Source organism: Trachypithecus francoisi, unplaced genomic scaffold (genome assembly GCF_009764315.1).
Source record: "Trachypithecus francoisi isolate TF-2019V2 unplaced genomic scaffold, Tfra_2.0 Lachesis_group5, whole genome shotgun sequence".
Taxonomy (NCBI): domain Eukaryota; kingdom Metazoa; phylum Chordata; class Mammalia; order Primates; family Cercopithecidae; genus Trachypithecus; species Trachypithecus francoisi.
The window spans coordinates 54,418,033-54,436,422 of NW_022681470.1; the positions used below are offsets into that span (position 1 = coordinate 54,418,033).

Below are 18,390 nucleotides of genomic sequence, written 5' to 3' on the forward strand. Positions count from 1 at the left end.
TTGATGTTAAAAGAGTCTCATCTGTTTATCCAAGTGTACTATATAAATACATTTTTTGACATGTGGTATTTTTGAAAAAGTTTGTTAAGCATGTAATTTAATAAGTATAGTTAAAATTATATTTTATTACATCTGCCAAAATAATTTTCAAACTCATTAATTATTGTAATTTTTTTTGAGACAGGGTCTCACTCTGTCACCCAGGGTAGAGTACAGTGGCATGAGCATGGCTCACTGCATCCTCACTCTCCTGGCCTGAAGCAATCCCTTCCATCTCAGTCTCCCAAGTAGCTGGGACTATAGGCATGCACCGCCATGTGCAACTAATTTTTTTTTTTTTGTAAAGATGAGGTCCCGTTATGTTGCCCAGGCTGGTCTTGAACTAGTGGGCTAAGGTGATCGTACCGCCTCAATCTCCCAAAGTGCCAGGATTACAGGTGTGAGCCAACACACTCAGACTTATTGTAATATTATATTCAGCCTGACTAGGGAAAAAAAAGGGGGGGCATTTAAGGAAGTAATTCACTCAATCATTTAGGGCCACAAATGACTTTGGTGAAGCCAGAGATCCAGAAGACCAACACTTTTGCCATTTTTCCTTGGCACAGACTCAAGCAAAACACAGATTTACTGCACTGATAGAAAGATATCACTTATTTTGACAAAGCAGTAGTAAAAAGCTTCAATGATCCACTCAAAAAAGAATAGTATGATAGACTGCATTATAAACCTTAAGACTATAAGCAACAGTGAAAATAAAAACAAATTCGTTGCTGGTAGGTTTTAAATTCAGACTACATCTAATCTTGATAAAACATATATAAGCAGATGTCTGTACAAATTATTCTGAAGTTAACCTATAGATGATAATATTTAATTTTAGCATCTTCTTAAAGGTCTAATTCAGTAGTTCTCGAACTTTAACAAAAACATCTAGACAAACAGATTGCTGGGTCCCATACATAAAACTTCTGAGGTGGGCCTGAGAAACTGCATTTCTAACAAGCTCTCAGGTAATACTGATGTTACTGGTCTCAGGAACACCCTTTGAGAACTAACAGCATGGACTATGTATCTCTCACAATGATAAGTATTACGTGACACATGTTAAGATATTTAATATTTATTATAAATATTCTTTAAAATATGACAATAAATAATTTATATTTTCCTTTATTACATATATACTTGATATGACAACAAATATATCTTCATAGGGCTAGAAACATCAACTATGCCACTTAGAGCAGAAAATAATTTCAGCAAGAAAAATACCACCAAAATGTTTTTAAAACCCTTTCTGTGCCAGTAAATACTACTGATATTATAATTCCATTTCCATATCCCAAGGAAAAGAATTTTATTTCAAAACTGAGTGTTTTGTGACACTGGAACCATATGATTTAAGGAACAATTATGGAGGACTATATTTACATGTACACAAGATATACTGCCTATAATTCCCTCTAACTTTATATGCTGTATGCTGTATATATACATACTGGTAGTCCATACCTAAACAAGATATATGTCCTTTTGTACTTTTCCAACTCAGATGTCAGAAAATTTTTCTTGCTGTGCTGTCTTACAATGCTCTCTTTCATGAATTTAAGCAATTAGTTCCAATATGAACAACAGGAAGACTATCTGTGAATGCAAAATAATAATAATAATAATAAGGCCTCCTTTATTTACTTATTTGGTATTTCAAGAAAAGGTTCATTATGTATGGATAGAAACTTTGTATTTTCTGAATGAGAAAGGACATTAAATATTCTTTTTTTTTTAATCACCCAAAGTTATACTGTATCCTGTGTCTAGAGCTAGTAACTACTGAAGTCAAGACCAGGATTCAGGTATCCTTGCTTCTTATATAGCATCCTTTCTAAAATATGCTGCTGCAATTTGCTATACTTGGTTGATCTTTGATTTTGCTGTTCATTCATTAGACAGTAATTTAAAGAACATCCACAAGTCTAAAAAGTTTCTTAGTTATCTATAGGAAGACATTCTCACCAAGCCAAATATTTAAGTATTTTGTAAAACAACGGCCTAAATCTTACAGACTTCCTTTGACAATACTTGGAAATTTGTATGTGAAGAAACCTAGAAAAGGAGATTAATTACTAATAATACTCAATTCAATACCTACTCAATCTGAAATTAAATGATTTCAGATTAAATTAAAATTAAAATTAAATTGATTTTAAATTAAAATTATTTTTCATTGAATCATGTAAGTTTGATTCATACATATAAAAACCTCACAGAAATGAAAATATTATTTTAAGATCCTTTACTTTATGATCACTTGCAAAAATAGAGATCACACTTCTATTTGTTGTTTTACATAATGCATACATTTAAAATTAAAAGTAAGCAATTTTGAAAATATGTCCATTTGTTTGCCATTCTAAAAATGCACATAAGCAATGGTGGAAATAAAATTTAATGTAATAATCCATTGTGATTATCTTCATTCTAATAAGCCATCCTGGAAAATCAAACTAGCACTTTAAAATAATTGTGGTGTTTTTGAAACTCAAACCTGAAAAAGCAATTTGGATAATGGATAATTCTAACCTTTCTAACATTTCTAGAAAGATGTAAAATCAGCATCACAACTTAAAAAAAAGAAGCTCTTTTTTGAGCAAATATTAGCAAATTCTAACTAAGGTAATGAAAATGGAACTTCAAAGAACCTTAAGAAAATACAACTCATAACATGTTAGATATATCATTTTGCTACACCCATTCCTTTTACACAGTACCTATTATAATAAAATGTAAACCCTCATCAATCACCTGATAGAGTAATTCCAAACTTAAGCAAACAGGGCTAATGGGTGAGAATTGAATTGAAAACACCTTGACAAAGAAAGCAATTTCTTTTCTTCGCACTCCTCTGAAGCTGTGGGTGATCATGGTAATCGAACCATCAACAGTGAGGGGCCATCTGTCCCAAGGGCCCTTCATGACAGTTTAAAAAAAAAAATCAACAACAAAAAAGGGAAAGAAATGCTGTACCACAGATGTTCAATCTTGATTAATCTATGACAAGGAACTTACAACTGAGAATCAATGTTTTGACATTTTTCAGATACTAATCATTAAAAGCCAACACAAACGTTTTTACAAGAACACAAGGAAAAAAATGTAATAGGTTGCTTGTAGAAAGATGATCTGTCATACAGAACCTAATCTACCTTTGAGTCAACTAAGATCTTAAAGTTGCTTTAAGATCACATCCTAAAGCAATAGCTTTTATTATGATTCCTTTAAGGAGGAAAGAAGGTAAGAGGCCATGCTTTAAGTTAGCATGAGACTGTCATTTTTTATAATTCTTTATAATTTTTCTTTATAAAAAATTATAAAAAACCAAGTATATGGTTAAATAAAAAGAAGACGTATTTTTATTCACAATACTCATTATACTTAACTCTTTGAAGTAAAACATTTTCAAAAAACAGTCTTAATGTGAAAATTCGGAATGTAAAATTAACTGAACTGCTCATAAAACAGCTTTGTTTTATTCACGACATTTAAAATAATGTTCATATTACACCAAAAAGTAATTTTGGGTAGATGTGCAAATGCTTCAAAGCTTTCTTGTTTGATATAAAGATGGTCTAAAGTACAGGAGACTTCTAACACTCCTGAATATAACACAGTTTCAATGATTTGGGAATAAGCTAAAATTCATGAATAGAATCATACTAACTACAAAATGACTTAAAGTTCACTAACAAAAAAAATGTGTAAGCTACATCAAGAAAAACTACTAAACATATTTTTAAATTAATTTTAAAATGAAAAATACATTAAAACAAAACATTAAAGAACCAAATTAAACCATGCATGACCTTTCTTTCAGGATACTTTCAAGTTAGAATAAAAGTAAAGGTGGAATAAACTTGAGATCTAATGAATATAATAAAGTCACTAAGAAACTTACTGTAAATGCAGTAACTCTCATTTATCTTTGTATCTACAAAGCCTAGGAATGGATCCTGTCACCCCAAAGAGATGGCACCTCAGGCACATGACAAAAGGAAAGTATAAATGCCCTCCTGAAGAAGAAACACTCAACTTAGGTCTTGCCTAACATAAATGTGTAATTCAAAATTACTACAGAAAATCTAAATACCTGTGATTATAACCATCAGACACAAAGAATGGAATTAAGATACTAATTTGTTTTGTTCCTCCCTCACAGGCTTCAGGTATTAAAATTACCTGAAACAGCATGTATTATAAGGATGTTTAAAATGTTATATAATAAAATAATAATTCAAAACATGAACAAGCAAATTTTGAAAACTAGAACATTTAAAAATATAAAAATATAATCTATGAAATTCAAAGCTCAATGAATAGAACAGCACATCATATAAAACTGAAGAGAGAAACAGTGAACTAAGTCAGACACATTTTTCTTTCTCCATAAGAAAAATGGAGATCAGAATAAAATAAATCTATTTAAATTTCTAAAAGATCAGACCAAAGAGACCAGAGTGTATATAATGGAGGAGGAAATAAAATAATATTAGAAGAAATAAAGGCTCATTTTCCAAAACTGATAAAAGACAAATCTTCAGATTTGGAAATAACAAACCCAAGCAAGATCTCAAGAAAGACATGACTAGAGGCATCGCAATGAAACTGCAAAGTATAAAAAGATATGGATACCTCTCAAATCATCCTAGAGAGAAAAGAGATAAGTAGAAAACTACATATATTATTATATCGACAGCAGACTTCTCAATAGCAGCAATGGAAGCCAGAAGACAGTGGAATAATATATTCAAAAACTGTGCAAACAGGAATGTAGGGAAAATAAATACATTTTCAGAAAGACAAAACTGAAAGACTTATCATGAAAAGACCCTTTCTAAAGGAGCTGCTAAAGAAACTGTAACAGAAAAAGTATCCTTTTTTATAAAATGCAAGAAATTACATATTTCATGCATGCAAACATATATATAAAACAACGTTTACTGAAGCACTGTTTACAATTAGCCAAGTTTTGAAAGATAATCTATATGTCCATCAATCTGAAAATGATTATAACATTATTATTCTAAGAAACACTATACAACCCTGAAAAAGACTATAGCCTTGAAAAAAAGTTGTATTTGTTCATATTGAAAAAAAAATCTAAAAGAGTGATAAATGAAAATAATGAGACAAGGTGAGGTCAGAGAGTTAAAGGGGAACAAGCAGAACATAAAGGGCCTTAAGAGTGATAAAAAGGAACCTGCTTACACTGGGAAAGGGAGCCACAGTAGCATTTGAGTAGAGAGGAGACATGCTCTGACATATTTTAACAAGATCACCCTGGCTTCTGTGTTGAGTATAAGCTGAAAGGTAATAAAATAATGAACCCAGTTATGATACTACAGATAATATTTAAAATGAACCTCTTGGGAAAAGAACTTACATCATTCATATATATATATATATACACACACACACACACACACACACACACACACAATTTGTGGTAAAATGTCAGGGAAGGAAGCAGATAACATAAAATGTACAAGATGATCTACCCTCCTGAGACAGAATTCATGGCAAGGGCAATAAGGGTCCAAGAGTCCAATGGAAACTCTCCCAGTAGATTATAGTGGATGTTTTATGAACCTGACCCAGACCCAGCGATCTTGCTGGCATGTAAATACTCTGGAAAGGAAAGAATGGTGTTTTATACAACTAAATGAGTTCTAAATCTGCAGAACTTCAACATAGATGATAAGAAGCCCTCCCTACTCACTTTGCAGAACCGCAACCTAGGCTGTGAAGGATCATATGACATTAAAACTGCAAAGACCTGTGACTAACAACATCATCATGAATGGCAGTCCAGGAGCCAAGTGCAGCAATAATGAAATAGGCTATACTTCAAACAATGGGCTAAGATGAGGGTGAATATCAATGTCAGCACCCACCAGTGTCAGAAGTATAATACTGGGTGAAGCACTATAACAAGGCCTAGACAAATGATTGCATCAGTGATATGGAAATAATTGCAGTGAGACATTAAGAGCAAAGGCATGAAGCATAGTAGTTAAGGTAGACAAGCAATTCCTCAGTACTTATGAGATATCCCTGGAAGGCCACAGAAATAGTAAAAGAGAATGAATACCTCAAAATGGAATCAAGACCCAGAGGGTACTCAGACAGAGGTTATCAAGCTGGAAAAAAACTGAATCTAAATATCAATGTGATGTGATGTCATCTATACCTTCATGTTAGAGAAACCTAAGGAATTACGGGGAACACCTTCCAAATGTTCACAATAAAAACTAAGAAACTTGTTAACATAAAACTACAATAATAAAATGAACACAACATAGCTATTACATTTCAGTTCTTGGGTCTCTCTTGATGAAGAATGAAAAGCAAATGAAAGTAGAGATGTGAATATTTTATTCTGTTTCTAATTAAATACATTGTTTTATTTCTAAAATCTTCCCTGATGGTATCCAGAATTTCCTTAAACTAATAATGGGTAAATATCATTAACCTTTGAGGTCAATATTATGACTGGTAAATACAACACTGTGATATTGGCAAAAAGAATCATTTCCTTGAAGGGGCAGAAAACGATTAGTCTGAACATGCTTACTAATAATTAAGTCCGACAGTAATTTTCACCAATTTTTCTTAAAACATATAATTATCGTCAGGCACGGTGGCTCACGCCTATAATCCCAACACTTTGGGAGGCCGAGGCGGGCAGATCATGAGGTCAGGAGACTGAGACCATCCTGGCTAACACAGTGAAACCCTGTCTCTACTAAAAATACAAAAAATTAGCCAGGCGTGGTAGTGGGCACCTGTAGTCCCAGCTACTCGGGAGGCTGAGGCAAGAGAATGGCGTGAACCCACAAGGCAGAGCTTGCAGTGAGCTGAGATCGCGCCATTGCACTCCAGCCTGGGAGACAGAGCGAGACTCTGTCTTAAGAAAAAAAAAAGAAAAGAAAACATAAAATTCTTAAGTTACTGGGAATTATTACAAGGCTACAGTAACCAAAACAGCATGGTACTGGTACCAAAACAGAGATATAGACCAACGGAACAGAACAGAGCCCTCAGAAATAATATCACACATCTACAACCATCTGATCTTTGACAATCCTGACAAAAACAAGAAATGGGGAAAGCATTCCCTATTTAATAAACGGTGCTGGGAAAACTGGCTAGTCATAAGTAGAAAGCTAAAACTGGATCCCTTCCTTACTTCTTATACAAAACTTAATTCAAGATGGATTAGAGACTTAAATGTTAGACCTAAAACCACAAAAATCCTAGAAGAATACTTAGGCAATACCATTCAGGAAATGGGCATGGACAAGGACTTCATGTCTAAAACACCAAAAGCAATGGCAACAAAAGCCAACATTGACAAATGGGATCTAATTAAACTAAAGAGCTTTTGCACAGCAAAAGAAACTACCGTCAGAGTGAACAGGCAACCTAGAATGGGAGAAAATTTTTGCAATCTACTCATCTGACAAAGGGCTAATATCCAGCATCTACAAATAACTCAAACAAATTTACAAGGAAAAAACAAACAACCCCATCAAAAAGTGGGCAAAGGATATGAACAGACATTTCTCAAAAGAAGACATTCATACAGCCAACAGACACATGAAAAAAGGCTCATCATCACTAGCCATCAGAGAAATGCAAATCAAAACCACAAGGAGAGACCATCTCACACCAGTTAGAATGGCAATCATTAAGAAGTCAGGAAACAACAGGTGCTGGAGAGGATGTGGAGAAATAGGAACACTTTTACACTGTTGGTGGGACTGTAAACTAGTTCAGCCATTGTGGAAGACAGTGTGGTGATTCCTCAAGGATCTAGAACTAGAATTACCATTTGACCCAGCCATCCCACTACTGAGTATATACCCAAAGGATTATAAATCTTGCTGCTATAAAGACGTATGCTTATTGCAGCACTATTCACAATAGCAAAGACTTGGAACCAACCCAAATGTCCATCAATGACAGACTGGATTAAGAAAATGTGGCACATATACACCATGGAATACTATGCAGCCATAAAAAAAGATGAGTTTGTGTCCTTTGTAGGAACATGGATGAAGCTGGAAACCATCATTCTCAGCAAACTATCACAAGAACAGAAAACCAAACACCACATGTTCTCATTCATAGGTGGGAATTGAACAGTGAGATCACTTGGCCACAGGAAGGGGAACATCACACACCAGGGCCTGTTGTGGGGTGGGGAGAGCGGGGAGGGATAGCATTAGGAGATATACCTAATGTAAATGACGAGTTAATAGGTGTAGCACACCAACATGGCACATGTATACACATAAAGTATAATAAAAAAATACTTTGCTATGTATTTCAAATAGAAAACAATGATCTGATTTTGAGGCCAATTGGGCTGGATTCTACTTCTAAGTAGAATTCAAGAGCAAACACAAGTTCACAAGGATAATTTGTCACATGAGATTACACAAAATTGCCATATATCATAGATCAGAGGTAAGAAGGGTCACAAGAGACCTTGTTTCCTCTCCCTACATGGCAGGCTCCCTTATGTTCCACTAAAAAAAAGGCACATCCTTTGATACTCTACATGTATACAGGGACTGCTCCAAATCTCCCAGCTTCTCTCCTAAAGTGTCAAACTAATGGTTGAAAGTTCTTCCCAATGTCCAACTAAATCTCTCAGAAGATAATTTAACCCTTTACTCTCTTGTTGAAGAGCTGTGGAAAAAAAAATGGATCACTCTTACATATAATTTAAAACAAATTCAAAAACTTTTACTGAAATTCTATTTCCCATTGTTCACAAATTATTTCCTCTATATTTACACAGTGGTTCTCAACCCTTTCTGTTGATTAGATTACCTAAGGAAGATCATTTAAATTTTTAAAAAGTGACCCTTCACTCCACCCACTACCATTCTAGACACATCTACAATTGTTTAAAAACTCCCCACGTGATTCTTATGTGCTGTTATGGTTGAAAACTACTGCCACAAATCTTTCTGTAAAAAAATTTTCTCAAGCCTTTTAAAAACCTTCTGCCATTTTTCAAGTTTCATATACTGCTTTAAACTGGACTAAAAACAAGAACATAATATATATAATGTGATATCTAAAACTAAGTGTTTTTATAGATATTCATAAGCATAAATGAAGCAAAAATTCTGTATCTCAAATTCAGTTTTCCCAATGACTTCATTACACTATCCCCTTGACTAATGTCCAACACTGAATCATATCCCTCTAACTCTACCTATGGAACCCAGACACCAATGCTAAAAGTTTCAGAATCAGCCTTTACATGCCTTCTTCGTCCTCTATGTCTAATCAGCTGCCTAACCATGTTAGTTATTTCTTCGAAATGTAGCTGTCATCCATTACTCCTCTTCCATATTCATCTTACTCTAAATTCTTATTGCCTAATTATTCTTGCCACTCAGCTCTTCTCAACTCACTGCCACTAAATTAAACTTAAGAGTTTTTATTATTCCTCCCTTCACAGAAAAATATTCAGTGGCTTACTACTGCTTAACAAAACCCAACTCATCAAACTGTGTTAATATTTAATGACTCATATAGAACTTTCAAATTTTAACATAACTCCACATACTAAAACTAGTGTTGCAAAATTCTGCACTTCCTACCCAATTCCATCCTACCTATCTAAATGTATTTCCCACTAACTCCAATGCAAGTTTTCTACTCAATCCCAGTGTCCTTTCACATAAATAAAATTATTCCCAATTCCAAGGATTTACTTACACTCCAACACATGCTGCACCCTCTTCTGAAATCCTATGTTCACTTTTCTCGCTCTAAAATCTATGCATTATTCCTGATCTATGCTACGAGACCTTCCCAAAACACAACAACCACACAGACTGTTCCACTTCCAGGCAATAACTATCGCTACTTAACCATCTTATTTGTGTCTCCTCATTTAAACAAAGCTCCTGAAAGCAGGCATCATGCTTCAAATTTTAATGTACACTTTATAAAGGCAGCTTTTTCAGTTTTTTATTGAATATATTTTCCATTCCTTCCATTCAATGGAAATATATATATATATATATATAATAATGGTGCAAATAAAATTATTCCCTATCATATCAATTTTTCACAGTAAATGTCATAAACTTAATTTGCTTATTTTAATATGCTTTTTTTAAGAAGTAACTAGATTACTCTAAGATAAACCTGATCAATTTTGATTTAAAGGTAATATAAAAAATCAAGTAATTGTTAACACCAAAGAGAGTGAAGTGATCTGCCCTTATTTTCACTAAGGATAACAAGCAAATCAGCAGAGTAAAGCCATTACTAATTAAGAAAGCCCCATATTTTGAGAAAGAAATAGGCAAATAGTAATCTAGTAGAATAAATAGTAATTATACAAATTATTCTTGGTCACTGGCCGCTGACGTGTTTTTAGTTAGACCCCATAATGTACAGCACAGTACCTCTCAAGCTTTTTGGTCTCGGGACTGATTTATTCTCTTAAATATCACTGAGGTCATCAAAGAACTTTTGTTTAGGTGAGTTACAGTAAATGACATTTATGTATTAAAAATCAAAACTTAAAAATTAGTAAAACACAAAAATCTCCAAGTACACAGTTCATTAGTCATCAGAATTATAACTTCATCATGTCCTGAAGCCTATGCAAAAATCTACCATATACTTGTGAGAAATGAGAGCGAAAAAGGCTAACAACATCTCACTACTATGAAAAAAGTTCTGACCTCACAGAACTCCTTAAGTACTCCAGAGAACTGCCACAGGCCGCCAGACTACACTTTGAGAACCAAAAGTATAGCACAAAGAATTTTAAAAACAGAGTAAAATAATGTTTTTATATATGGTATAAGACTTGTTTTCTAATTAAGATTTTCTTTAAAACCTGAGAAAAAGTCAAGGTATAATTATTTACTTATTACACAAATATATTCCCTTTTACAGATAGAAAAGACAAAGGGGAGATTTCAAGGTTAAATGCCTTTAGGATATATAGGGTAATATAAATGAGTGGAATGAGCCTATAGAAGATAGACTATAAAAGGACATGTAGTAAAAAAATAGATCCCATTCCCCTTCTCAAAAGAGCAACCATTATTCAGCTCCCGTCATGTGGAATGTGGGTCTAGTGTTGACAGATACTTTCAATTTTTCAAGAAAATCCAGAATATTTATGAAAAACAATCACTTAATTTTTAAGTTGGGAAAAATAATTAAACATTTCATGAATACAGTATAAGCCAAGTAAGGTGTGTCGGGGGCCATTATTTTTTATCTCTGTATTATGACATGGGAACTTAAATTAGAAAATAAAAAATTCTTTAAGGTTAATCACATGTTTAAAGTAAAGGGCTACTTGAATTTTTTAATCTGTTATGGTGGCTTTTAGACTGAAAATAGTTTTTGTTTATCCAATTTTTTTCAAATGTGCCACACTAAATGCAGGAAAGTTAATCCTAATTTTGCAGATTCTAAGGTTAACATTTTAAAAGAAAATGAACATTGACATTATTAAACCTGTTTCCTTGAACTTAAGAACATTTAAAAAAATAAGTTCGATACAAGTTGTTTAATCAGAATTGGTACATGTATACATTACATATGTATATTATTTGACATTTTTGAGATGTCTGAATTTTATAGACACACTATCAAAAGAAAATACAATCTCAGAATAGGGTTGATCACTTTAAAAATTAGCTTACTAGAGCCCATAATGTTGATATTACCATATGACAACTTCATGATTCAACATAAAGGACAACTGAAATCTGGGAGGATACTGGCCACTAGAAAGTTTCGAGGAATAGCAGACACTACTTTATTCTGGTAACTTCTTGAGAGCATTTACATCACAACTTGTAAGAAACAATGAGAAAATGAGACAGCCAAAAGGATTAAAACAGATTAGCAAAGAACTCATAAAGAGAAGAACTATGTTCTTTGGAACAACAAACAGAATCACACACTTAGAAAAATAATTATTGGCTGAGAAACTAGCAGGAAGACAAACTGAAAGAAAAAGAATAAATTTGAAATTCACGACCTCAGACCAAAAATATGCTTATATTTATTGTGTATTCTAATACTAGTCTATCCTCTAGGAAAGTGAGCAATTAATTCCCATTTAGGTTGTCCTACAAAAAGTAGTAAGGAAGCAAAACAACAAAAGAGTTGGGGGATTATCATTTGAGGTTTAAAACTTTCAGTAGTATATAATTATATCTTCAGTGAATTCTTAAAGAATTCATGGCATGGTAGTTACGTGGCTGGATACTGAAGTCAAACTTCATATAGACATGCCATGCATTGTCATTCACTCATTATACACCAGGTGTCCAATCTTTTGGCTTCCCTGGTGCCATACTGGAAGAAGGAGAATCATCTTGAGCCCCATATAAAATACACTAATAATAGCTGATGAGCACAAAAAAAAAGGAAAATATTTTGATTTTTTTGGCCACATTCAAAGCTGTCCTGGCCACATGCAGCCTGCAGGCCATAGGTTGGACAAGCTTGCTATACCTGATCTTTCTCAAGCTACACAGCACTCTGTGCCTCACTTTTTCTCCAATGTAAAGTAGTGATAATAGCAGTACCTACCTTGAGAGATGTTGATAGGATGAGTGGAGATTATATATGTGTGTGTGTGTGTGTGTGCATATATATGTATAATCACTATATCATTGTATTCATTCACTATCACTATATTCATTGTTGTAAGGCAAGATGGAAAAAATGCTGAGATACTGATGCAGAAATTTGACCATAGTGAATAGAGATAATGCATTAAGCAAAATGGTCGGTTATTACTTGCTCTTTCTTTCTCTTCATATAAATTTACCTCCCTTCACCCTGGACCTTCCCAAGTCTGGTCACTTGTTTTGTAATGCCATCCTCTATACTTCTGTCTTAAAGAGTAATTCCTTATGAAATTTTTATATTTATCGTCAATTAATTATTAGTTCAAAACTTAAGAGTGCTGCACAACAGCTCACCAGCCATTCCTAACTGGCCCACCTATGTGTTTCACGTGTTTTTCTTTCCTTCAACTCACTCTCAACTTCTACTTTCTATACTTATCTCTTCACCCTTACTTCATTATCACTCAATCGCCAGCACAATCTCTTCTCTCTCTCACTTTCTCTATCTCCTTTTCTCATTTTGTGTCATGGGAAAAGTGAAACTGGGTAACTACAGGAAGAAATGTGTATTGTTACCAAAGGGAATCGGAATAACAGAAGAAACATTAAGTTAGTTAAAAGACACCATGGCAGACTGATCCTTAGAATATGACTCAAATAATACAATATAAGCTGCCGCTTCCCCATATGTATAGTTATTCTCAGGAATAAGTTACATACATTAATACATCCAAGCAAGAAGCCCAAGTGCATAAAACCTTAATTAATTATTAATTATTGCTCAAGATTGATATGTGACTGACAAGAGAAGGAGAAGCAATTAGTCAAGGTTGGTAGATAAAAGCAGACAGATGACACAGTTATTAGCAACTTAACTTCCGTCACCTCTGAATGGACTGTAACTATATTCCTGGTACTGATAATGCCAATATAAGATCAGACAGAAGTCTCCGGATTCTTTGTACACTAAGATTGCAACCATCTTCTCCAAGGAGTTGTATAATAACACTGCCCACCAGACCTATATATCAACAGAATAGGTACCAAAATGCCAAATACCAAATTGGAGACTGTCTTAATTATGTACCGTAGATATGCAGTGTCCTGCTTCTTTATTTCTATAGACATAGGTGATCATATTAAATAAGGAAATTGGCGGGAAAAACAATGAAGAAAAAGAATCAAGATTTGGTACTCACACAACAAGAATATAAATATTGAAAATTTGAAGAAGTCTATAGTGGAGCTTCTTAGGAAAAAGAGTAAATATTAGACATCTACTGTTTCCTGCATTTATGGTGTGGTCTGCAATATACAACCTCCAAATTAAGAAGTTTAAACACCTATGTTTAAGAATAAGCAAAAAAAATTTAGAAATATGCATGTATTATTAGAACTCAAGTATCCACCCCTGACAGTTATTTGTTTAACCCGTTTTTATAAACACAGCATACAGACCTCGATGAATGTTTCTCCTGTTATTCTTCTACCTTATCCAACACTTTTTCCCCCTTACCAGCTTATTTTACGGTCAGAGGTTAAACTGCTAACCCTTCACCTTCCAGGAAAGTTTTTTTTCCTCTCTCATAAAAGGTTTTTCACAGTGTGTAGCAGTCGGATTAGCTCTTCTCTTCGAGAACAAAAGCTCTGTCTTTGTCTTCGTTGTTTGTGCATGGAGCCCCTACATCAGAGGAAGCTGCTCCTACTCAACATGCACAATAATGATATTGTGGGGCCCCACGAAAGCCTGGCCTCTCAGTGTCCAGACTCATCCAACCAGCTAGCCAAAGAGAAAATCCTGTCAAGCACTCAGCTGAAAATTAACTAAGGTATCCTGTTGAGAACCTGATGAAGATGTTATTTGACCATACGGTAAAACTTTCTATTGTTGAACATAAAGATAAGAGAAAAACTTTCAGAACTCAATGCTTTAACAATCCTGGTCACCAATTCACACATGGGTCAGTAAACGTATTTTACCAACATACAACCCCTTCCTCTATACGTGCTCTTAAAATAATGCACAGGCTTATTTATGACATTCTAATCTCTTGCATTTAAAAATCTGTGCAACTAAAAGATACATTCAAAAAAATTATATTTTATTTGCAGTGTTTACATTAAATATTTATCATTAGAAATTCCACTACTGTATTTGTCACTGAAGGACTCAATCAAAATGCAAAAGCCAAAATAAAACTGTCATATCTTTTCATATTCCTGAATAAGTTTTAAAATACTGAACAAAAGAGAAACAGTAAACTAAAAAGTAGATAATTGATTAAAACTTAGAAATGAAAATACAGTATATAAACCAAACCATTCTTACAAAAACTATTTGTGAATTTTTTAACCTGTAAAAAACACATTAGATAAATTTAAATTCGGTCGTACAATGGCAGTAAAAGATGATTCTCTCAAGTATACTGTTATGGGTGAGTTTATGAATATTTATGAGGGGCTTTTGGGACTGTTGCAGTTTATGAAATATCATTTTGTAATATAAACCAAGAGCAACAACCAATATTGAAAATTATTAAGTGAAAACTATATATGATTGCAACCACATTTAATAAGCTCATATTGAAATCTAAAAAGGAATGCACAAAAATAGATGTTTTGTGTTATTGCTATAAATAGAAAAATCTTTTCCCTTCTTTCAAAACTGACTGCAATACATTACATTAGTAATTTAAAAAATAAACTTTGCGGAATAATAAGAATAATTCAAAAACCTACAAATGGACATCAATTAATGAAAGACAAGGGTGTAACTACTGTATACAAGATTCAGAATTAAAGAATACATCATTTGTTACATACTCTACACAGTAATATAAATTGATTTCCCAAATTTTAGGAGGAACATAAATATGCTTTTTTTTAACCTATAACAAACTTAACAAAAGTAATACATTTATTCTTAAGGGGGAAAAAATCAATATTATACATAGCAGATGTATGGCATGGAGGAGTATGTTCCTACTCTTTTAATAGACACATGAAAATCTAAGCCTGGTAAACAAAAACATTTAAATTGAAGACTCTGGAACACACTGAATAAGTGAGAACTGGCAGAAAATGTTAAATATTTCATTCCTCCTTCTGTAGAAAAAACGGACAAAAATTTAACAAAATTTAAAAGGACATTTCATAAAACAATAATATGCAATTATAAGAAAATGGATTTGGTTAAATCTATATTATATATGAATAATACAAAAGTTAACAGAATGGTACAAAAACCATTATTGAATGGGTCCAATATGGCTACCATTTAGTATCTTTTATATCAATGAACTATGCAATCAGTAAAATGATTACAGTACCAAATACATCCACCCAAACATTGGAGGCAGAATGGCTTTATTCCACTCTATGTTCTGCAAAATACCTCTGCTTCAAGTGGTTATTTCCTCAGAATACTACGCAGTTCCACCGTGGCTTCTGGCAATTAAACTAAATAAAATTTAAAAGCACAAGACCTTGGAGTATTCACCGTTAAAAAAAAAATTACTCTGAAGCTACTTCTCATGGATTCTTGGGTGCATTTCCTTTGTTAGAAGAAGTGATCTAAAGTTTTGCTTAACAGTTTATGTTCACTTTAGTGTGAACTATGAAACATTCCATTTACAAAGCGTTCTTTGACTTTTATGAATTTTAAAGGGTATTATTCAAAAATACAGGTTGGGGCCATCTTTTCTCCTCCTGTGGAGCTGCCGCCACGAAGGTCGAGCTATGAGGTTTCAGTCAGTACAAGGTCTACCCCGGACACGGAAGGCGCTATGCCAGGACCGACAGGAAGGTTTTCCAGTTTCTTAATGCAAAATGCGAATCAGTGTTCTTTTCCAAGGGGAATCCTCGGCAGATAAACTGGTACTGTCCTCTACAGAAGGAAGCACAAAAAGGGACAGTTGGAAGAAATTCAAAAGGAAAGGACCCGCCGAGCAGTCAAATTGCAGGGGGCCATTACTGGTGCATCTCTTGCTGATATAATGGCCAAGAGGAGTCAGAACCTGAAGTTAGAAAGGCTCAATGAGAACAAGGTATCAGGGCTGCTAAGGAAGCAAAAAAAGGCTAAGCAAGTACCTAAAAAGACTGCAATGGCTGCTGCTAAGGCACCTACAAAGGCAGCACCTAAGCAAATGATTGTGAAGACTGTGAAAGTTTCAGTTCCCAAGTTGGTGGAAAACGCTAAGCTGGCAGATTAGATTTTTAAATAAATATTGGACTTTTTTTAAAAAAAGAAAATACAGGCTGGAATACTGCAAATAACCCACTCTTTTGATTTCAAGTTCAATTTTAAGCTGCAGATTGCAACTTTTATTGAATTTGAATAGCAAAAATTTTGAGTCAGAGAGAACATAAGATCTACTCATTTTGAGACTTAAGATTAAACGGTTTGCCCAATTATTTCTTTCTTTCTGTCTGTCTGTCTATCTATCAATCGAGACAGGATCTTGCTCTCTTGCCCAGGTTGGAGTACAGAGGCACGGGCACAATCATAGCACACTGCAGTCTCAGTTGAGGCTGCCTCAGCCTCCCAAATAGCTAGGACTACAGGCGTGTGCCACCACATCCAGCTAATTAAAGAAAATAATAATTTGTACAGACCGGATCTCACTACGTTGTCCAAACTGGTCTTGAACTCCTGGCCTGAAGCAATCCTCACACCTTGGCCTCACAAAGCACTAGGATTAGAGGTGTGAGCCACCATGCGCAGTCTCTTATGTTTTAAAATAAAATAATAATTCTTTGTATGTCATAAAAATCATCCCTGAAATAATCTGTCATAAATGTGTTACTGTAACCTTTCTTTACAAATGCCCATACTACATTCATGTTGTACTGGAATGGCTATTCATTAGCTCCAAGGCTCTACTGGTTTTGCTTGCCTTTCTCTTAGACTGTTATCCATATTTTTGTTGTACTGCTCATTCTGAAAACTGCTTCCTCTTTATTTGTGACTGCTGAGTACACACCCAAACATCTATTCTTTTGAATGTCTCTTTGAGACTACTTCATAAATGAGATTTCTCAATACTAGCATTTATGCAAGACATCAAAAGTCTGTTGCTATGTCTCTTGAATATCACCGAAGACTGCCTAATTGCACATAAAAAGGCCTATTCTGAGTCTAAATCATCCTTCATCTTTTGATAAGCCTTCATCCATTCCTAACTCTATCACAGTTCTTCCAATTGCACACAAAGGGCATATCAGAGACACTGCTCCTTTCCTACAATCAGCTATAAGGCAGCATACCAATAATCCTGACAGCAGCATCTCCAACAGAATAGTGGGAAAGTCATCTGCCCCATGTCAAAGTGGCTGGATCTAAGCACCACCATAGCCCTATTCCTTTAAACAATGGCTTCAAACTTTCAAATGCATAACAATCACCTGGGAAACTTTTTCCAAAATGTAGATTATACTCTCACCTCCATCCTTAAAATAATCAAAGTATGTCCCAGGAACCTGACTTCTCAATAAATTATCTATAGTTCTAAAACACATACTGACAAACACTGAATAGCAGTTCTTTCTAAACACTTGTGGACATCCATCTAGCAACATTAAACATTCCATCTCGGAGGTATGACAAAACTCCGCAGGCCCCTGAAAACAAGATTTTTGCACTCTATTAGACTTGTTTGCCTCTATCTACCAAGTGTTATAGGAAGTTCTCCCACTT

The 18,390-nt window shown here is 34.2% G+C and overlaps 1 protein-coding gene and 1 pseudogene across 9 annotated transcripts in view; one reads left to right on the forward strand and one right to left on the reverse strand.

Moving 5' to 3' along the window:
• DENND1B (DENN domain containing 1B) overlaps positions 1 to 18,390 on the reverse strand; it is a 291,773-nt gene that overhangs the window by 225,547 nt on the left and 47,836 nt on the right. The gene's annotated exons all lie outside the window — the stretch shown is intronic.
• Positions 15,091 to 16,926, forward strand: LOC117076008 (annotated as a pseudogene).